The following is a 23,689-nucleotide window of genomic DNA, read 5'->3' as shown; positions in this document are numbered from 1 at the left end:
TAACACTATGCCTGGCAAACAGCAGTTTATATCTAAACATGACATAGCTCAAGCAGAAAAAATAGTACACTAAAGATAACAATGCAGATAAGGGAAATGTATAATCACATCTTAATGTCTAAGTAATTAAAGTGGTGCACCACAACAACTTATTGTAAAAAAAATATTACCATGTACTTGAAAAGAAAATTATGTGTCCAGTTACTGTTACTAGTCCCTTCTTATTGTTCTCTCCATTCCAAGAGCTCCTTTTTCGAAGAATGTGGATCATAAAATAATTATTTAATAAATCTGTTGACAGAAAGTGTTCACATTAGCAGATGCATTTAAGTTTATTTTATAAAACCAGTGCTGTAACACAGCTGGAAAACAGGTATCAAATGAAATAAGCAATTACGCAAACCAAAGCATAAAAATATCATTCAATAGTCATGTGACATTTCATAAGTTAGTAGAAATTCTCTCAACTCTCTTAGAAAGACGCTTGTCGTAATCAGGTGTGCAGATGTAAAAATATTTCTCGTCATTTCATTAGGCATTTCAGTAAATATCATAAATTGCGAGCTCCACAGTATGCTTTCAACAAGGAAATGTCAATATCGAGGATAATGGCCTCCCCTTTTTTTTTCTACCTGTGCTTCCGGAAAGGCACACCCTAATGGCTTGTTCTCCAGGTGTCTGACACAGTGGTGTGCCGACGACGCACGTGCAGGTGGTCACTTACGGAAATATTTACGACAGCAGTTTCTGCTACAGTGACAGTCTCACATAAAAATTTCACAGGTCGAGAATTTGCGTTGCAAATGTGTAGAAACAAAATGCTATTGATATAACAGTGTCCAAAAAATTTTCGCCGGCATTGTGATACATTCACGCATTTACACACATTTCATAACTCTTAAAGTACGATTCTTGGTTTCCAACATCCTTTTTCACAAATCAAGAGTCCCTACCCACTATTCATTATTCCTTACCTTATTACACATATACATATTCGTGTTTATCAACACATAATAACTACATAGCATAATCAGATTCCTCATATAACATCAGCTTATTGATCATATTCATACCTCAACAGCATAATACACATCGTCGTCATAAAAATAACATCATTACACCTCAGTCAAATCTCAAAAACGTCGTGGCTTTCTGCAATAATTTCAAAACCTAAAAAGAATTCTCTGCTCATTTAAATAGTGTCACCTACCTCAAATGTACTTTAAAAATCATGATCTCATACCAAATACATCATTCAAGGCTCTCATAGTATCACAATGGGTCCGAAAAATGTGAGCATTTCTCAAAGTACAGACAAAATACAATTTCGTAAGTGTGAAGTTATCCAACTGCGTAATTACGTAAACATCTGTCACTGATGTAGTAAAAACGTTTGTCTGTCTCAGTTAAATGATCAGATAGCTGTGTAATTATGTGTTGGAGAAACATGGTACCGATGTGTAAAGTTGTATAAGCAAATACCATATTAGCTAGGGTTCCTTGTGGTTGCCACACACATGGTACACAAAGTAAGCGTGTACTCCCCTGAGGATTAATGTAATTATACCCTCAGGTGTTACAGATTACAGCAATGGAATGAAATGTATCACAGAAAACTTTCTTTGTAATTCAAAAATCTTTAAAAATAAATGTTTTAAGTACAAAATTAATCACTCAAACACATGTCCTGTAGCGCTAAATGTGCGTCTTGCTGTAAGATAATCTCTGTGGAAGTGTCATAGTTATCGTCCTCCGAAAGCTAAGTTCTGCAGAAGTCAATGTACTTACCTCATGATGAACAAAAGTGAAATGCTTCGCGTATAGATATCGTAGTTATTATGCTTATTGGGGTGATGAAGAAAGTACTGTACATTAATGTATTGTTGTGCCACGAAAAAGGCTGTCTCATTGTTGCTATACCACAAAAGTTACTACTAAAACATGTTTTTGTTTCCAGAAGAATTCAGAAAACTGTGCAGATATAAAACAGATACACCGCAAAAGCAACATTGTAAATTGTCACTCATTAGTAGCGCTGTGATAAAAATCGTGTAGCTGTCACATAAACTAACCTCTGTGTCATCTGGTATCTCTCAGAAAGCACTTTAAATTCAGAATGTATTTTCAAATAAATCAAAATGTTGCATTAAAATCTCATTAGCAGTACTGGTAAATGTTCTCAGTATGTGAGCCTTATAGTCGTTACGTAATCATGCAACAAACAAGCAAGAATGCACACACACAATAACACTGTGTCGTCTGTCCACAATAACAATGCATTCGTAATTTCTGTTTAAATAAGTTCTCTTGCCTCTTGAGTGGATATTTAACTTCAAACATTGTTGCATGTTAACAGTTTCTTAAGTCTGACAAAGCATACTAGCAATGTGAAGTGAAAAGTTTTATGGCAAAGACAAAGTTAAAAAGCAGATTATCTTTCAATAAACGGTTTTACATGTGAAATCTGGTGTAAACCTTTACTCTTCATAGTACTCAGAGTTTGAACTTGAATGCAATTGTCATGCGGTATACGTCGGTAAAGAATACTGGAATTTTTCTCAAGGTTAGCGTCTATGTCATTTTTCTCTGAGCCATCCGGCGCACGTGGGTGCCTGCGGCGTGAGTCATTGTCTGTTCCTTTGTTGGCGCGCGTCGTTATTGGGATTAGGAGACCTAACTTCTACAAATTCGCCTTGCCGAGAGGGCCCAGCTCTGTTAGAATCCCGCCAGTTCTGATGAAATTCACGTCTGTCGTTTTGTCGGTATTTTACATAGTTTCTTGTTTGTCAGTCATGTGGTGGAGAATTTCTCCCTGAATCGTAACTCTCCGCCGAACTGTTGCGTCTGAAGTTATTCTGCCTCCCTTGATAATAATTGTTCTGGTTCCCATATTGTCTGTTTCTCTGATTGTCTTTGTGATAGTCATTACTACGGAAATGCGATCTTTCTCTGTAACTATTATTACTCTGCCAGTGGTTGTCATATGGGTGGTGTATGTTTTGGTCACGATTTGCGTTGTAAGAATAGCCTTTTCGTGTCCAGTTATTGTTTCTGTCATCACGGAATTGTGACGTATGTGACCTGTAGTGATTGTTTTCCTGTTTTCGCATTCCGCGACTGTCTGTGTCAATTTCTAATTCTTGTAAGAGTCCTTGAAATGCTTCAATGTCGTCTTTGCAACGTCCTGCCAAAATAATATGTCGTAAATGTTCAGGCAGTTTGATTAAGCAAATGCGGATGAGTTCTGAGGGGCTGTATGGGTTTGAAAGATACTGATTCTTATGCAACATGTCTTCAAAATATTTCATAAGACTGGAAAATTCAGATTGTTCGAAACGTTTCATCATTATGATGCTATGTTTTACTCGGTCTTGTGTGGCTTGAGACCAATATGCTGAGAGGAAGGCATGGTAAAACTCTCCTTCACTGTGGCAATCGTGAATTACCGATCGCATTCTTACAGCTGGTTCATTCTCCAAGTAGCCACACATAAATTCTAATCTGTGTTCTAACGACCAGTTGGGAGGAAAACAATGCGAGAATTGATGGAGCCATGCTTGTGGATGAATGTCGTTGCCAGAATTCTTAAATGTTTTGAATTTACGTGTAGTAATGAACAGCTTATAGTCAAAATCATCATGTTGCCGAGTCGCATATCGGTCATTGTTAGGTCGTGTCGGCCGTTTCATCTCAAAATTCGGTGCACATTGCTAATTTCTTTCATAACTTCCGAAATGCCCTGTGTTATTATTTTGTGGCTGTTCCGTATTTCTGTGTCCCTCTTCCCGTATTGGGGCGCGAGTATCCTCTGAAATACGTAACTCTTGTATTACCTGTGTCAGCTGATCTTGTACTTCCCGGATTTCTCTTTTGTACTGTGTATTGATTTGATTTTGATTCTGTTTGAATTTTCTAATTTGTTCATAATCTTCTGTGTCAGTGAAGGCTACAGGTCTTGTGTCATTCAGATCATCATCTACCTTTGTAGATAAGTTAGTGACCTGATCCAAAAGTTCGGCTACTTTCTCTGATAGTGAACACATTTCCTCAGTGTGTTTTTCTGAACCAAGTTTCAGAGTGTCCATTTGTGTTGAAATCGAATCTACTGTGTCCTTTAAGTTTTCCTGAGTTTTTGCAAGTTGCTTAACCGAATCGGTAGATGAAACTGATTCAATTTTAGCCCACAAGGTCTCATGATTTTCATGAACAATGGTTTGCAGTCCTTTTATGGCTGCTTCGTGGTTCTGTAATGCATTTTCATGCCGCGAAAAAATAGGTTGAAAATGCTCACAAATTTGTGTTTTTACGTCATTACAGACTTTTTGACATTTCGATTCAATGTTATGTAACTCAGTAGTTAAATCTTCACGTGTTTGTTCAAGTGTTTGTTCCAATGAGTCTAACTTTTTAAGATTTTGTTCCACTGTGTCTAACTTTTGAAGCTTTTGCTGTGTTTGTCTCTGATTTTGTTCCATTGTGTCTAACTGTTGCTGTGTTTGTCTCTGATGTTGTTCCATTGTGTCTAACTTTTTAAGATTTTGTTCCACTGTGTCTAACTTTTTAAGATTTTGTCCCATTTGTCTCTGATTTTGTTCCATTTGTTGCATTAATTGCAATAATAATGTATTAGTGTCTGGAATCTGTTTCTCTACGCTTTTCGGCAGTGCATTTGCACCGGCAACATTCACATTTTGACAAGCAGAAAATGTGTCTTGACTTATTTGAGAAAACGGTGATGACCCAAAACCTGAATCTACAGTGCATAAAAAGTTCTCGGTTTACTTGCCGCGTCAAATTTGGATGAAATCCCAAGCTTTCGATGACTACCTCCGTCATCTTCGTCAGGGGTAAAACTGACTGTCGTGGACCGGTGAGGCTTCCGCTTTTATAAGCAGTGGACGGCTTCTCATTGGCTGGATGACGTCACGGTGAAACCGATGCCTACTGAGGTGGCGGCCTCTATATCCACAGATTTTGTTTGCGCGCTTTATCCAGCGTTGCTTGCAGCGCCATCCATCGCAACAGGCGGAGAACTGCGAGGAATGTAAGAAGTCTCCCTCTGTGCTCTTTCTATATCAATTGCGCGCTTCCATGCATTGCTGAGTGCATAACCGGAATCTCTGTTGAAATTATTTTCACAGAGTCTAATTTCAACTGCTTCCCTGATGACAGAGTCCCAATAGTTTGAAGCGTGAGCAAGTAGTCTTGTTTCATCGAATAAAATCTTATGTTTATTTAACAAACTGTGCTCAGCCACCGCTGATTTTTCTAGATACCTGTATTTCAGGTGACGCTGATGTTCCACACAGCGATCGGCAACAGTTCTTATAGACTGGCCCACATAACTTTTCCCACACTCGCAAGGAATGCTGTAAATTCCCGGTACTCTCAGGCCAAGATTATCTTTCACGGGTCGCAGCATTTCCTTAATCTTCCTGGGTGGCCGGAAGACTGGTCTGATTCCCTGCCGGCTCAGGACTCTGCCGATCTTGCTGGTCGTTGCACCGCAGAATGGTAGCCGCGCGATGTGTTGGTCCTCTTGATCTTTTCGAACAGCGTCCTTTCTTGGTTTCTTCGCCAGAGTAGATCTGATATCACGAACAGAATAACCATTTTTTATAAATACCGTCGTCAGATGGTTAATCTCGGAGCCGATATGATCCTTGTCCGAAATAGTCCTTGCTCTGTGTACCAAGGTGTTCAGCATAGCTCTCTTCTGAGCTGGGTGGTGAAAACTACGCGCGTTTAGATACAAATCTGTATGTGTCGGTTTTCTGTGCACAGAATGTCCGAGACGTCCATCTGATTTTCGCTCCACCAGTACATCTAAGAAGGGTAACTTTCCATCCTTCTCCACCTCCACTGTAAATCTTATGTTCTGATGTATACCATTCAAATGTTCAACAAACTGCTGCAGTGCCTCATTGCCATGTGGCCAGATTAAAAATGTATCATCAACATACCTTAAGAAGCAGGATGGACGTAAGGGAGCACTGTTCAACGCTCGTTCTTCGAAATCCTCCATGAAGAAGTTAGCTATGGCTGGTGACAGTGGCGAACCCATGGCTGTTCCGTCAATCATTTCATAATATTTTCCACCATACAAAAAATAGGTGGTCGTCAAAGTGTGTCGAAATAACTTCAGTATTTCAGGAGAGAAATGAGCAGCCAACATTTTTAACGTATCTTCCACTGGAACCTTTGTAAACAAAGAGACCACATCTAGGCTGATCATGATGTCATTCGGACCTATCCTCATCTGCTTTATAATGTCAACAAACATTTTTGAGTTAGTAATATGATGGCTACAGTGGCCGACTATAGGTGCTAATAATTTGGTTAAGTATTTTGCCAACCGATATGTAGGAGACCCAATAGCACTAACAATAGGTCTCAACGGAACCCCATCCTTATGGACTTTGGGTAGACCATATAACCTGGGTGGCCTTGGTGCTCTTGGTCGTAGATTCTTGACTAGTTCTTCTGGGAGGCCAGAGTTCTTCAGTAGCTCCCCTGTCTTCCTACTAAGTGCTGCTGTGGGATCCCGTTTAAGAATACGGTACGTGGCATCTTCCAATAATATGGCCACTTTCTTATGATAATCGGTAGCATTGAGGATAACTGTGGCATTCCCTTTGTCGGCTGGTAGTACAACTAACTCTTCATCCTTCCCCAACGATTTCAATGCCACTTTCTCCACTCTGCTCACATTGGGCTTAGGAGGCTTGGCTGTTGCTAAAATCCGACTAGTTGCAAGCCTTACCTCATCTGCTGCCTCTTCGGGAAGGTGCCGAACCGCTTGTTCTACTCCACTGATAATCTCGCCCACTGGTAGCTTTTGTGGAGCTGGAGAAAAGTTCAGTCCCTTACTGAGAACCGAGATGGTGGCGTCGTCAATTTCCTTGTCGGAGAAGTTGATAACAGTGCGATGTGCGTCGCTGGACCCAGAAGTTCCTTTTCCCCGGCTTAGGCGCACAAATTTATCAGCCTGTTTTGCTGTAGTCTTGCTTAAATTCGCTCGCTGATGTGCAGCCAAGGTCGTGTCTACCCATTCCCAGTCCCACGGTGACAAAACTGCAGACAAAAACAGATGGCAACTATATAAAGACCGAGCGTTGGCATCAAGTTCATACCTCGTATGATGTATCCTCTCCCTGACGATCGCATGACTTGTCTTTCGCAAAATTCTATTCACTGCAGCAGTTCGGATGTGATGTTTGACAACTGCGAAATTTGGTACAACCTCCTTGTCACGACACCGTTGTAAAAAAGCCAGATTACTCAGCAGCTGTGACTGTTTCAAGCGCAGCTTCTCCAGCCGACGAACGCTGCGCGCTACATCCTCTCCGTAGAGGAAACTAACGTGACTACGAAGTCTTTCGCGGCGGAGTCCTTGCATAAAAAGTTCTCGGTTTACTTGCCGCGTCAAATTTGGATGAAATCCCAAGCTTTCGATGACTACCTCCGTCATCTTCGTCAGGGGTAAAACTGACTGTCGTGGACCGGTGAGGCTTCCGCTTTTATAAGCAGTGGACGGCTTCTCATTGGCTGGATGACGTCACGGTGAAACCGATGCCTACTGAGGTGGCGGCCTCTATATCCATAGATTTTGTTTGCGCGCTTTATCCAGCGTTGCTTGCAGCGCCATCCATCGCAACAGGCGGAGAACTGCGAGGAATGTAAGAAGTCTCCCTCTGTGCTCTTTCTATATCAATTGCGCGCTTCCATGCATTGCTGAGTGCATAACCGGAATCTCTGTTGAAATTATTTTCACAGAGTCTAATTTCAACTGCTTCCCTGATGACAGAGTCCCAATAGTTTGAAGCGTGAGCAAGTAGTCTTGTTTCATCGAATAAAATCTTATGTTTATTTAACAAACTGTGCTCAGCCACCGCTGATTTTTCTAGATACCTGTATTTCAGGTGACGCTGATGTTCCACACAGCGATCGGCAACAGTTCTTATAGACTGGCCCACATAACTTTTCCCACACTCGCAAGGAATGCTGTAAATTCCCGGTACTCTCAGGCCAAGCGCGCAATTGATATAGAAAGAGCACAGAGGGAGACTTCTTACATTCCTCGCAGTTCTCCGCCTGTTGCGATGGATGGCGCTGCAAGCAACGCTGGATAAAGCGCGCAAACAAAATCTATGGATATAGAGGCCGCCACCTCAGTAGGCATCGGTTTCACCGTGACGTCATCCAGCCAATGAGAAGCCGTCCACTGCTTATAAAAGCGGAAGCCTCACCGGTCCACGACAGTCAGTTTTACCCCTGACGAAGATGACGGAGGTAGTCATCGAAAGCTTGGGATTTCATCCAAATTTGACGCGGCAAGTAAACCGAGAACTTTTTATGCAAGGACTCCACCGCGAAAGACTTCGTAGTCACGTTAGTTTCCTCTACGGAGAGGATGTAGCGCGCAGCGTTCGTCGGCTGGAGAAGCTGCGCTTGAAACAGTCACAGCTGCTGAGTAATCTGGCTTTTTTACAACGGTGTCGTGACAAGGAGGTTGTACCAAATTTCGCAGTTGTCAAACATCACATCCGAACTGCTGCAGTGAATAGAATTTTGCGAAAGACAAGTCATGCGATCGTCAGGGAGAGGATACATCATACGAGGTATGAACTTGATGCCAACGCTCGGTCTTTATATAGTTGCCATCTGTTTTTGTCTGCAGTTTTGTCACCGTGGGACTGGGAATGGGTAGACACGACCTTGGCTGCACATCAGCGAGCGAATTTAAGCAAGACTACAGCAAAACAGGCTGATAAATTTGTGCGCCTAAGCCGGGGAAAAGGAACTTCTGGGTCCAGCGACGCACATCGCACTGTTATCAACTTCTCCGACAAGGAAATTGACGACGCCACCATCTCGGTTCTCAGTAAGGGACTGAACTTTTCTCCAGCTCCACAAAAGCTACCAGTGGGCGAGATTATCAGTGGAGTAGAACAAGCGGTTCGGCACCTTCCCGAAGAGGCAGCAGATGAGGTAAGGCTTGCAACTAGTCGGATTTTAGCAACAGCCAAGCCTCCTAAGCCCAATGTGAGCAGAGTGGAGAAAGTGGCATTGAAATCGTTGGGGAAGGATGAAGAGTTAGTTGTACTACCAGCCGACAAAGGGAATGCCACAGTTATCCTCAATGCTACCGATTATCATAAGAAAGTGGCCATATTATTGGAAGATGCCACGTACCGTATTCTTAAACGGGATCCCACAGCAGCACTTAGTAGGAAGACAGGGGAGCTACTGAAGAACTCTGGCCTCCCAGAAGAACTAGTCAAGAATCTACGACCAAGAGCACCAAGGCCACCCAGGTTATATGGTCTACCCAAAGTCCATAAGGATGGGGTTCCGTTGAGACCTATTGTTAGTGCTATTGGGTCTCCTACATATCGGTTGGCAAAATACTTAACCAAATTATTAGCACCTATAGTCGGCCACTGTAGCCATCATATTACTAACTCAAAAATGTTTGTTGACATTATAAAGCAGATGAGGATAGGTCCGAATGACATCATGATCAGCCTAGATGTGGTCTCTTTGTTTACAAAGGTTCCAGTGGAAGATACGTTAAAAATGTTGGCTGCTCATTTCTCTCCTGAAATACTGAAGTTATTTCGACACACTTTGACGACCACCTATTTTTTGTATGGTGGAAAATATTATGAAATGATTGACGGAACAGCCATGGGTTCGCCACTGTCACCAGCCATAGCTAACTTCTTCATGGAGGATTTCGAAGAACGAGCGTTGAACAGTGCTCCCTTACGTCCATCCTGCTTCTTAAGGTATGTTGATGATACATTTTTAATCTGGCCACATGGCAATGAGGCACTGCAGCAGTTTGTTGAACATTTGAATGGTATACATCAGAACATAAGATTTACAGTGGAGGTGGAGAAGGATGGAAAGTTACCCTTCTTAGATGTACTGGTGGAGCGAAAATCAGATGGACGTCTCGGACATTCTGTGCACAGAAAACCGACACATACAGATTTGTATCTAAACGCGCGTAGTTTTCACCACCCAGCTCAGAAGAGAGCTATGCTGAACACCTTGGTACACAGAGCAAGGACTATTTCGGACAAGGATCATATCGGCTCCGAGATTAACCATCTGACGACGGTATTTATAAAAAATGGTTATTCTGTTCGTGATATCAGATCTACTCTGGCGAAGAAACCAAGAAAGGACGCTGTTCGAAAAGATCAAGAGGACCAACACATCGCGCGGCTACCATTCTGCGGTGCAACGACCAGCAAGATCGGCAGAGTCCTGAGCCGGCAGGGAATCAGACCAGTCTTCCGGCCACCCAGGAAGATTAAGGAAATGCTGCGACCCGTGAAAGATAATCTTGGCCTGAGAGTACCGGGAATTTACAGCATTCCTTGCGAGTGTGGGAAAAGTTATGTGGGCCAGTCTATAAGAACTGTTGCCGATCGCTGTGTGGAACATCAGCGTCACCTGAAATACAGGTATCTAGAAAAATCAGCGGTGGCTGAGCACAGTTTGTTAAATAAACATAAGATTTTATTCGATGAAACAAGACTACTTGCTCACGCTTCAAACTATTGGGACTCTGTCATCAGGGAAGCAGTTGAAATTAGACTCTGTGAAAATAATTTCAACAGAGATTCCGGTTATGCACTCAGCAATGCATGGAAGCGCGCAATTGATATAGAAAGAGCACAGAGGGAGACTTCTTACATTCCTCGCAGTTCTCCGCCTGTTGCGATGGATGGCGCTGCAAGCAACGCTGGATAAAGCGCGCAAACAAAATCTATGGATATAGAGGCCGCCACCTCAGTAGGCATCGGTTTCACCGTGACGTCATCCAGCCAATGAGAAGCCGTCCACTGCTTATAAAAGCGGAAGCCTCACCGGTCCACGACAGTCAGTTTTACCCCTGACGAAGATGACGGAGGTAGTCATCGAAAGCTTGGGATTTCATCCAAATTTGACGCGGCAAGTAAACCGAGAACTTTTTATGCAAGGACTCCGCCGCGAAAGACTTCGTAGTCACGTTAGTTTCCTCTACGGAGAGGATGTAGCGCGCAGCGTTCGTCGGCTGGAGAAGCTGCGCTTGAAACAGTCACAGCTGCTGAGTAATCTGGCTTTTTTACAACGGTGTCGTGACAAGGAGGTTGTACCAAATTTCGCAGTTGTCAAACATCACATCCGAACTGCTGCAGTGAATAGAATTTTGCGAAAGACAAGTCATGCGATCGTCAGGGAGAGGATACATCATACGAGGTATGAACTTGATGCCAACGCTCGGTCTTTATATAGTTGCCATCTGTTTTTGTCTGCAGTTTTGTCACCGTGGGACTGGGAATGGGTAGACACGACCTTGGCTGCACATCAGCGAGCGAATTTAAGCAAGACTACAGCAAAACAGGCTGATAAATTTGTGCGCCTAAGCCGGGGAAAAGGAACTTCTGGGTCCAGCGACGCACTTCGCACTGTTATCAACTTCTCCGACAAGGAAATTGACGACGCCACCATCTCGGTTCTCAGTAAGGGACTGAACTTTTCTCCAGCTCCACAAAAGCTACCAGTGGGCGAGATTATCAGTGGAGTAGAACAAGCGGTTCGGCACCTTCCCGAAGAGGCAGCAGATGAGGTAAGGCTTGCAACTAGTCGGATTTTAGCAACAGCCAAGCCTCCTAAGCCCAATGTGAGCAGAGTGGAGAAAGTGGCATTGAAATCGTTGGGGAAGGATGAAGAGTTAGTTGTACTACCAGCCGACAAAGGGAATGCCACAGTTATCCTCAATGCTACCGATTATCATAAGAAAGTGGCCATATTATTGGAAGATGCCACGTACCGTATTCTTAAACGGGATCCCACAGCAGCACTTAGTAGGAAGACAGGGGAGCTACTGAAGAACTCTGGCCTCCCAGAAGAACTAGTCAAGAATCTACGACCAAGAGCACCAAGGCCACCCAGGTTATATGGTCTACCCAAAGTCCATAAGGATGGGGTTCCGTTGAGACCTATTGTTAGTGCTATTGGGTCTCCTACATATCGGTTGGCAAAATACTTAACCAAATTATTAGCACCTATAGTCGGCCACTGTAGCCATCATATTACTAACTCAAAAATGTTTGTTGACATTATAAAGCAGATGAGGATAGGTCCGAATGACATCATGATCAGCCTAGATGTGGTCTCTTTGTTTACAAAGGTTCCAGTGGAAGATACGTTAAAAATGTTGGCTGCTCATTTCTCTCCTGAAATACTGAAGTTATTTCGACACACTTTGACGACCACCTATTTTTTGTATGGTGGAAAATATTATGAAATGATTGACGGAACAGCCATGGGTTCGCCACTGTCACCAGCCATAGCTAACTTCTTCATGGAGGATTTCGAAGAACGAGCGTTGAACAGTGCTCCCTTACGTCCATCCTGCTTCTTAAGGTATGTTGATGATACATTTTTAATCTGGCCACATGGCAATGAGGCACTGCAGCAGTTTGTTGAACATTTGAATGGTATACATCAGAACATAAGATTTACAGTGGAGGTGGAGAAGGATGGAAAGTTACCCTTCTTAGATGTACTGGTGGAGCGAAAATCAGATGGACGTCTCGGACATTCTGTGCACAGAAAACCGACACATACAGATTTGTATCTAAACGCGCGTAGTTTTCACCACCCAGCTCAGAAGAGAGCTATGCTGAACACCTTGGTACACAGAGCAAGGACTATTTCGGACAAGGATCATATCGGCTCCGAGATTAACCATCTGACGACGGTATTTATAAAAAATGGTTATTCTGTTCGTGATATCAGATCTACTCTGGCGAAGAAACCAAGAAAGGACGCTGTTCGAAAAGATCAAGAGGACCAACACATCGCGCGGCTACCATTCTGCGGTGCAACGACCAGCAAGATCGGCAGAGTCCTGAGCCGGCAGGGAATCAGACCAGTCTTCCGGCCACCCAGGAAGATTAAGGAAATGCTGCGACCCGTGAAAGATAATCTTGGCCTGAGAGTACCGGGAATTTACAGCATTCCTTGCGAGTGTGGGAAAAGTTATGTGGGCCAGTCTATAAGAACTGTTGCCGATCGCTGTGTGGAACATCAGCGTCACCTGAAATACAGGTATCTAGAAAAATCAGCGGTGGCTGAGCACAGTTTGTTAAATAAACATAAGATTTTATTCGATGAAACAAGACTACTTGCTCACGCTTCAAACTATTGGGACTCTGTCATCAGGGAAGCAGTTGAAATTAGACTCTGTGAAAATAATTTCAACAGAGATTCCGGTTATGCACTCAGCAATGCATGGAAGCGCGCAATTGATATAGAAAGAGCACAGAGGGAGACTTCTTACATTCCTCGCAGTTCTCCGCCTGTTGCGATGGATGGCGCTGCAAGCAACGCTGGATAAAGCGCGCAAACAAAATCTATGGATATAGAGGCCGCCACCTCAGTAGGCATCGGTTTCACCGTGACGTCATCCAGCCAATGAGAAGCCGTCCACTGCTTATAAAAGCGGAAGCCTCACCGGTCCACGACAGTCAGTTTTACCCCTGACGAAGATGACGGAGGTAGTCATCGAAAGCTTGGGATTTCATCCAAATTTGACGCGGCAAGTAAACCGAGAACTTTTTATGCAAGGACTCCGCCGCGAAAGACTTCGTAGTTACTCCTGAATCTACAGTATTTGTGAAATTGTGTCCTGTCATTTCGGATTCCTGAGGCGAGCTGTTGCCGACCGATCGATCGATAATGCTTCCCTGTTCACTACCTGTTTCACTGTCTACACCATTGTTTGCAGCCCGCTCCATTTCCCTATGCACAATTACCAAATTACTACTTTGAACATCAGTTAATTCATTACTCGGTGGCGCTAACACACTTTCATTTTCACTGTCATTTCTCAGTTTACTTTGGAGCCTAGTATTACGTTTTTCACACGCCATTATTGTCACAGTATTTCATACGACAACACAGAAAAACACAATTTGAAGATCAAAAATAAGAGAACACATTAACATAGCACTGAAACTAATATCTAGTTAATTGCAGCTGCGAAATACTTGGTGCAAATCTACATGCATGCCACAACTGTTTTACTGTACAAAAATGAAAGACTGCAACTACAAAGGAGATTTTCTCTACAATTACGCGCTAGCAATAAACAATAGCTACACTAATTACACAAACTACAAGAAAAAATCAGAAGATTCCAGTGAGGTATCCTCGGCTAAGGGTCGACATATGAAACGTCCCCTTTGAACAATTCTACATGACTGTGCTTAAACTGACACACAATGTTTTTAGCGCAACGCAATCTGACTTTCAAAAATCCCTACAAAAGAATGGCCCTGACTAACATTAACCTATACGTTTCACAAATCACTTACCTCACAAAAATCTTCGCTGCTCAAGCTACTGCAATACAGCGAGCGCCACTACTGCCAGCTAAATAAAAGATTCAAACTATGGAAGGCACTAACTACTGATAGGGATAGTTAGCAAATGAAAGATATTAATAGAGAACAAACAATGTATTTACCTTGATATCATCATATATAAATATAGCAGTTCATGACAAATTTCAAAACTCCGCCATCTCTCTCCCCACATCCACCACTGCTGGCGGTTCACCTCCAACTGCGCAACGCTACGCGCTGTTCACATCCAGCTGCCGCTGCCCAACACTACAATGGCAGACAACAATGCAAACTACCCACAGACTGCACACAGCACAGCCAGTGATTTTCATACAGAGGTGGCGTTACCAATAAAAAAACCTAAACAGCCTACTTACAACACTAAACAGAATCAGAAGGATGTATGTTGCACTAGGTATTGGGAAATGAAGAAGCTTGCACAGGATAGAGTAGCATGGAGAGCTGCGTCAAACCAGTCTCAGGACAGATGGCCACAACAACAACAAGTAAATAGTGGCGATGCCCATATTTTGTTGTAGCCCATTCATACTTTTAAAAGAAAAGGAAGAAATATGTATGTGTGTATAACGATCTAATAAAGTAACTGAATTTTTGCAGCTCAGTCTCACTTTTCAAGTAAAAGAAAAACCTATTTATGCATAAAACAGTTTACCATAATAACTGAATTGTGATGTACAGTAACTAATAAGCTTGATCTATTGCACCTTTGAGTTGTCTTTGTATCCAACGTAAACGATCATACCTGTAATATATGCAACATCTTTCAAGTGTTGAAGTATCAGTGCAAAGTTAGTTAGATAGTTCCATAGCGAATTTTGCGTGATAGATCGTAATGATGTTGAACAAGTCATTTTACATTCACGTCACAAATTAACTTGCACATACGGTACGGTTACATTCTGCACATTTGTAAGGAAAAGGATATGATCAAAAGTATCCGCACACCCAAAAAATACGTTTTTCGTATTAGGTGCATTGTGCTGCCACCTACTGCTAGGTACACCATATCAGCGACCTCAGTAGTCATTAGACATCGTGAGACAGCAGATTGGGGCGCTGCACGGAACTCACGCACTTCGAACGTGGTCAGGTGATTGGATGTCACTTGTGTCATACGACTGTATGCGAGAGTACCACTCTCCTAAATATCCCTAGGTTCACTGTTTCGGATGTGATAGTGAAGTGGAAACGTGAAGGGACACGTACAGCACAAAAGCGTACAGGCCGACCTCGTCCGCTGACTGACAGAGACCACCGACAGTGGAAGAGGGTCGTAATGTGTAATAGGCAGACCTCTAACCAGACCATCACACAGCATTTCCAAAATGTGGCGATCCGATGGCCAAAAGGTATACATATTCGACGTTGAGTCCAAATAGAACGGATAATAATTTTATATATACATTTACTGCAGCATGAAGGACCGATAATTACTGAATGTATGTCGCTGGGTATGAATGCACTATTTCTGTTCACTGTATTTTTGTTAGTAGTATTACGTGACCAGTCGCTTACAATAAGCAGTTTGAGGAGAGGATGCTTCGCCATGTCAACCATGTTGCAGATTATTTGTTTATATTGCGATATGAAGAGTTTTTTGGGGACAGGATACAAAAAACTTTCATTGTTTGTACTTGCTTATTTATTTCAATGTCTTTTACATGTGGTGGGATAGGTAAACTGTTTTAGATAAGACCTCAGTTCTATTACAGTATCCTTTTTGTTGGGCTGACGTACAGTACCACACATTAATGCACAACAGCTATCATAATGTCTGGCTACATATTCTTCTGCCAGATGAAATTCATAGCATGCAAGCTCAGTCACGTTTCTCATTAACTTCTCGTATATCCTCTGAACATACGGTTGTCTGTTGATTCTTTGACGGATTAGTCTCTCAATCGCATAACTGAAGAGGATCGTTGCGTGATCAGTCGTGAGACTTAGGCACCAAAAACAGCAGTGCGTTTCATTCTTCATGAACATTCAGCTACGAAAAACAACTGTTCCTGATGGTTTCCGTACAGTGTGATCGGAATTCAAAAGCAGACCCTTGTCAGCTGGTGTAAGGAAATGCTCAAAAATTTTTACTGTGGAAATGCAGGACCCGTATACACTGTCGTGACAGGAGCTTACGGAAAACTTACAGACAAATAGCTCTCCTAGATTCAACTCAAAGATTGTATTATGCAACAGCTGTTAATGTTTGTGCTTAATAGCGGAGATCGCGACAATACACTGAAAGGTTTAAAAGTGCTAAAGTGTTATGTGAAATTGAAGAAAACAGAACAATACGATCCCTATTCAAAATAAACAGTCACAGTGATCAATTGATTAGTTATTAATACTGATGTATGTATACTATGAAATCCAAAGTTACGTGGCTCCTCAGAGTGCTTGTACGCCAGTACCTTGCATCACAGGCCAAGTACCAACAGGTTCATATCAATCAAAACACGAGGCCCGACTTAGCTAGCTTTGTAGTTCCACTCATCCATACAAAAATTGAAAACTCCTTCGCCATTACTTTATGCCTCTGGAACACTCCCCTTACAAATGGCTCTGAGCACTATGGGACTTAACTTCTGTGGTCATCAGTCCCCTAGAACTTAGAACTACTTAAACCTAACTAACCTAAGGACATCACACACGTCCATGCCCAAGGCAGGATTCGAACCTGCGACCGTAGCAGTCGCGCGGTTCCAGACTGTAGCGCCTAGAACCGCTCGGCCACCCCGCCCGGCACTCCCCTTGCACTCTGAATGTAATTTAATGCCCTACTGCGGTTAAGAAAAAACTAAAGCACTTTATTTTGTTTGCCCTATATAATTTATGCAAAAGAAAATAATGTTATTAAGTAGGGTTGACGCTATCAGGCAAATTGTGAACCAAGAGTTCCTTCCCTACCAGAGATCAGTTTAAGTCCACATTGCAGTAGAGCCTGGCATACAAGCTAATTTATTACCGTTTTGGGTGTGTCAACATTATGGATACACTTTACAACGAACAGATAGTTGTAACAATTCGAAATCTGGTTGAAACGAATAAAAATTACGTAGACGATTAATTGGGAATAGAACACATTTTCTTCAAGACTTTTTACCTCAAGTTTCGAAAATGTTATGAGAGAAGTGATAAAGCCAGGAGATGTGGATGTATGAAACTATCCTTGCAAAACAAGTCCAAGATCGTTTTCCTAATATCGACATCGCTGAGAGAATGTACCTCTCGCTTATAGTCACAACTAGCGATCGAGAAAGCTCATTTTCAGAATGGAAGTTGATCTAAAACAGGCTTTAAACCTCCATGTTAGAAGACAGCCCGAAAGTTTTGGTATCGCTCAATACTGAAAGTCATATTTTGGGGCAACTAAGTTCTGAAGATGTCTGTCCTAAGCAAATTATTAGCATGAAGTATAGGTGCAAAACCAAATTTTATTTGAAGCCACCGCTTTTGGGAAATGTATTTGAATTAAACATAATTAAAGTTTGCTTTTTGTTGTATTTCTTTCCTATATCCCCTTCCAACAAATATGTTTGTTTGTAGGTAAAATATGCCATCATTATAATTGAAATATTGATTTTTGTATTGGCGTGAATCTCAACTTTTTCCTTTCCCTTAAGAAGTAATGTTTTTCATAGCAATTTTAATAAATAAATACATGGATGACTTCATGTAATCTCATCAATTCATTTAATCTTAAATGAAATAGAAAAATTTCATAGAGAGCCATAAAAACCTTAAATGCCACGTAATATGCTTTTAATTCGAAAACTGAACTAAAATGGTTTTTTGCAAGCTATGTTCTTTGATAATGCTCCTACCGAACGTTGGGCCCAGGCGTCTGTAGATCATAAATTTGCCACTGATAGGATGTTTTCTAATTGTGGTGGGGGGGGGGGGGGGGAAGGGGGCGAGACCTGATGCTTTTTTAATATTTTGGAAGACGAATGGCTATTTAATAAGCAGCCAAAGAAAGCTACAATGCGACCCTGTTAAAACATACGAAATACTGACTTTTAAATTATTTTCTTGAAAGAAAAACACTTGGCTACGATGTACTTTTTCCTTTGCCCCTTGCCCCCAGGTATAGGAACCCTTGTCTTGTAGATAAAATATAAACTTGTTGTTACAGAGCCGTACCCACAGTTCTACTTTCGAAATCTGTATATGGTTGTGCCGAAACATGTGAAAATGCAAATGAATTGAAAAAATGGCTCGAATGGCTCTGAGCGCTATGGGAGTTAACATCTGAGGTCATCAGTCCCCTAGAACTTAGAACTACTTAAAGCTAACTAACCTAAGGACATCACACGCATCCATGCCAGAGGCAGGATTCGAACCTGCTACCGTAGCGGTTGCGCGTTTCCAGACTAAAGCGCCTGGAACCGCTGGGCCACACCCAAATGAATTGAGTGATCTAGACAGAAAATATTCGTTTCGCTGAGAACTGCATAGAGAAAAGACAAGTGACGGCTCCGCAGCGCGCCTCCATACTGTCGTGGACCTAGCGTAGTCTCCTCCCTTTGTGTTCTGACCCGAGCCGCAGCCACCGAGGCAGATCGGTGGCGACAGATGGCGCACGCTATTAACAGACACCGCGGACATAAAGTGTCGAGGCTGTCGCAGAGCTCCGCGAAGGAACGACCTCCAGTATTGCGCCGCGGCAGGCTGTCGGACAATCACAACACGGCCCAACTGGGGAGCGGTGCGCGCGGAGCCGCAGCGTATTTAAGCGGCAATTCCCCTGCGGCCGGCGCCGGGGAGCGTCCGGTGACGTAATCAATCGTGACCGGGAGCCCGCGGCTGTCATCAGTCACGGCAGCAGCGGCAGCCTTATTACGCTAACTGCCGGCTCCCCGCGCCACCAGATAGGCCGACAAAGCGCCGTCCCCTGGGTGGGGGCGCCGATCGCCATCAATCAGTCGGCTGCGATTTATTCTGCTGGTGTCGCCAGTTGGGGTCGAAACTTGTGGTGGCCGAGGATGGTCATCGTCTTGTCCAGTTACGTGACCTTGTTAGGAATGGAACTAGATGGAAGTGGTCGTTATTTTCTTATCATTTCGAATTACATCCTGTCACGGTTGTCAGATGTGTACTCATAGTGAGTCCAAAATTACGTTGTGTCTTGTTGTCATCTGTAAAATTGAGCACCTACAGCTCATGATTTTTCACTGATCACTATATCTGTGTATTAACATCACAAAATTCGTGTTGTAGATTAGCTAGTCTCATAATGTAGGAATAGACACTCTAAGATTAACAATAATATTTTTATTTCTTGAATATCAACGCTTAGGATAACGGAGAATAAAAAAAAGTCTGTATTAATACCTAAGACGTCAAATTTAGAAAGAACAAACTATTGCAGTTGAGAAAAGTAATGTTAGTTTAGCTTATTGTGTGCACCAACTGGTCGAGATTAACGCTCACAGTCGGTTGACGATCGTTTCTTCTGGATACAAGCTAACGAATTACAAAAAAATGTTGGAACGGCTGCAGATTTGAAATAACCAAGCTAAAATATGAGTTTCTGATTTCTTTCTACACTACTGGTCATTAAAATTGCTACACCACGAAGATGATGTGCAGCAGTTGACCGGCGTTGCCCGGTGAAACGTTCTTGTGATGCCTCGTGTAAGGAGGAGAAATGCGTACCATCACGTTTCCGACTTTGATAAAGGTCGGATTGTAGCCTATCGCGATTGTGGTTTATCGTATCGCGACATTGCTGCTCGCGTTGGTCGAGATCCAATGACTGTTAGCAGAATATGGAATCGTTGGGTTCAGGAGGGTAATATGGGACGCCGTACTGCATCCCAACGGCCTCGTATCACTAGCAGTCGAGATGACAGGCATCTTATACGCTTGGTATCGTGCATCCACGTCTCGATCCCTGAGTCAACAGATGGGGACATTTGTAAGACAAAAACAACCTGCACGAACAGTTCGACGACGTTTGCAGCAGAATGGACTATCAGCTCGGAGACCATGGCTGCGGTTACCCTTAACGCTGCATCACAGACAGGAGCGCCTGCGATGGTGTACTCAACCACGAATCTAGATGCACGAATGTCAAAATGTCATTTTTTCGGATGAATCCAGGTTGTGTTTACAACATCATGATGGTCGCATCCGTGTTTGGCGACATCCTGGTGAACGCACATTGGAAGCTTGTATTCTTCATCGCCATACTGGCGTATCACCCGACGTGATGGTATGGGGTGCCATTGGTTATAGTCTCGGTCACCTCTTATTCGCATTGACGGCACTTTGAACAGTGGACGTTACATTTCAGATGTGTTACGACCTGTGGCTCTACCCTTCATTCAATCCCTGCGAAACCCTACATTTCAGCAGGATAATGCACGACTGCATATTGTAGGTATTCTCCAGATCTCTCACCAACTGAAAACGGCTGGTCAATGGTGGCCGAGCAACTGGCTCTTCACAATACGCCAGTCACTACTCTTGATGAACTGTGGTATCGTGTAGAAGCTACATGGGCAGCTGTACCTGTACACGAGTGTGATATCTTATGGGACTTAACTGCTTGGGTCATCAGTCCCTAAGCTTACACACTACTTAACCTAAATTATCCTTAGGACAAACACACACAACGATGCCCAAGGGAGGACTCGAACCGCAGCCGGGACCAGTCACACATTCCATGACTGCAGCGCCTCAGACCGCTCGGGTAATCCTGCGCGGCACCTGTACACGCCATCCAAGCTCTGTTTGACTCAAGGGCGTTATTACGGCCAGAGGCGGTTGTTCTGGGTACAGATTTTTCAGGATCTATGCACCCAAAGTGCGTGAAAATGTAATCACATGTCTTCTAGTATAATATACACTCCTGGAAATTGAAATAAGAACACCGTGAATTCATTGTCCCAGGAAGGGGAAACTTTATTGACACATTCCTGGGGTCAGATACATCACATGATCACACTGACAGAACCACAGGCACATAGACACAGGCAACAGAGCATGCACAATGTCGGCACTAGTACAGTGTATATCCACCTTTCGCAGCAATGCAGGCTGCTATTCTCCCATGGAGACGATCGTAGAGATGCTGGATGTAGTCCTGTGGAACGGCTTGCCATGCCATTTCCACCTGGCGCCTCAGTTGGACCAGCGTTCGTGCTGGACGTGCAGACCGCGTGAGACGACGCTTCATCCAGTCCCAAACATGCTCAATGGGGGACAGATCCGGAGATCTTGCTGGCCAGGGTAGTTGACTTACACCTTCTAGAGCACGTTGGGTGGCACGGGATACATGCGGACGTGCATTGTCCTGTTGGAACAGCAAGTTCCCTTGCCGGTCTAGGAATGGTAGAACGATGGGTTCGATGACGGTTTGGATGTGCCGTGCACTATTCAGTGTCCCCTCGACGATCACCAGTGGTGTACGGCCAGTGTAGGAGATCGCTCCCCACACCATGATGCCGGGTGTTGGCCCTGTGTGCCTCGGTCGTATGCAGTCCTGATTGTGGCGCTCACCTGCACGGCGCCAAACACGCATACGACCATCATTGGCACCAAGGCAGAAGCGACTCTCATCGCTGAAGACGACACGTCTCCATTCGTCCCTCCATTCACGCCTGTCGCGACACCACTGGAGGCGGGCTGCACGATGTCGGGGCGTGAGCGGAAGACGGCCTAACGGTGTGCGGGACCGTAGCCCAGCTTCATGGAGACGGTTGCGAATGGTCCTCGCCGATACCCCAGGAGCAACAGTGTCCCTAATTTGCTGGGAAGTGGCGGTGCGGTCCCCTACGGCACTGCGTAGGATCCTACGGTCTTGGCGTGCATCCGTGCGTCGCTGCGGTCCGGTCCCAGGTCGACGGGCACGTGCACCTTCCGCCGACCACTGGTGACAACATCGATGTACTGTGGAGACCTCACGCCCCACGTGTTGAGCAATTCGGCGGTACGTCCACCCGGCCTCCCGCATGCCCACTATACGCCCTCGCTCAAAGTCCGTCAACTGCACATACGGTTCACGTCCACGCTGTCGCGGCATGCTACCAGTGTTAAAGACTGCGATGGAGTTCCGTATGCCACGGCAAACTGGCTGACACTGACGGCGGCGGTGCACAAATGCTGCGCACCTAGCGCCATTCGACGGCCAACACCGCGGTTCCTGGTGTGTCCGCTGCGCCGTGCGTGTGGTCATTGCTTGTACAGCCCTCTCGCAGTGTCCGGAGCAAGTATGGTGGGTCTGACACACCGGTGTCAATGTGTTCTTTTTTCCATTTCCAGGAGTGTATTTGTCCAATGAATACTCGTTTATCATCTTCATTTCTTCTTGGTGTAGCAATTTTAATGGCCAGTAGTGTATCGTTCGGCTGGAGAGACATACGAAGCACTCTATTCTCCAGTCAGTTTTTATCTGCTTTCCCCAACTGCAGGCACTCTTTCATGTAGCTCCTCAGTTGAAGACTGGATATTAACTATGGACTACGTGCCAAAATTTAAAAAAAATGAATTAGATCCAAAAAGCCCTAGGTGTCATCGCCAACAACCTGAAAACTGGGATAAATGTCACGACCATTGGTGGTGGAGCATAGACTGCTCGGAAAATGGGTGAGAGATATTTACAGACCCACTGGTGGGGTTAAAGTGGGTAACTGTCCTTGACTAAATGGCAGGGAGCAAGTATTGCGACTGGACGCCAATTCGGTGATTTATGTGTCCCTAATGTACCCCAGTTATCCAACTGGGCAAGGGGGACCTTTATTTTAATGTGGAATCCGCCTCGATTCCCCTGGCCTTTTGAAAAACGTGGCACAGTGTAGCACTCTCGTAAACAAGATGTTATTAAAAACGGAACACAGTGACTCTCCTGTAGACGGTTAGCTCAGTCAGGTACGAGGAGTAACGTAACTCGTCAAGTTGTGAAGTTGACGAAACGTAAACACAAAAAAAATTGCAGATTTACGTTCTGCACAGATGAGTAGCATTTATACTTTCGTTTCATTCGTGGAGGTACATTGTACTCATGCAAACCTTCAACTGAAGACGGTTGACTGAATGACTGGCGTGCATTTTCCTTGTGTTCCCATTTGTTTACTGTCACCTGCAGCAAGTGGAAGATTTGCGACCATGGGTACCTGCCCCATATGATAGTACAGATCAAAGTCACCATAACGCTTACGAGACTTGCACACTACATTTTTTTTAGCCGGCCTTGAGGAGACGACGTGGAATACCGATTAAAAAATCACGTTTCAGCAGCCCACAGGTTGAAC

This window comes from Schistocerca serialis, chromosome 1 (genome assembly GCF_023864345.2).
Source record: "Schistocerca serialis cubense isolate TAMUIC-IGC-003099 chromosome 1, iqSchSeri2.2, whole genome shotgun sequence".
In the NCBI taxonomy this organism is placed as follows: domain Eukaryota; kingdom Metazoa; phylum Arthropoda; class Insecta; order Orthoptera; family Acrididae; genus Schistocerca; species Schistocerca serialis.
The sequence above is the reverse complement of the archived record's forward strand: the minus strand, read 5'-3'. Positions refer to the sequence as shown.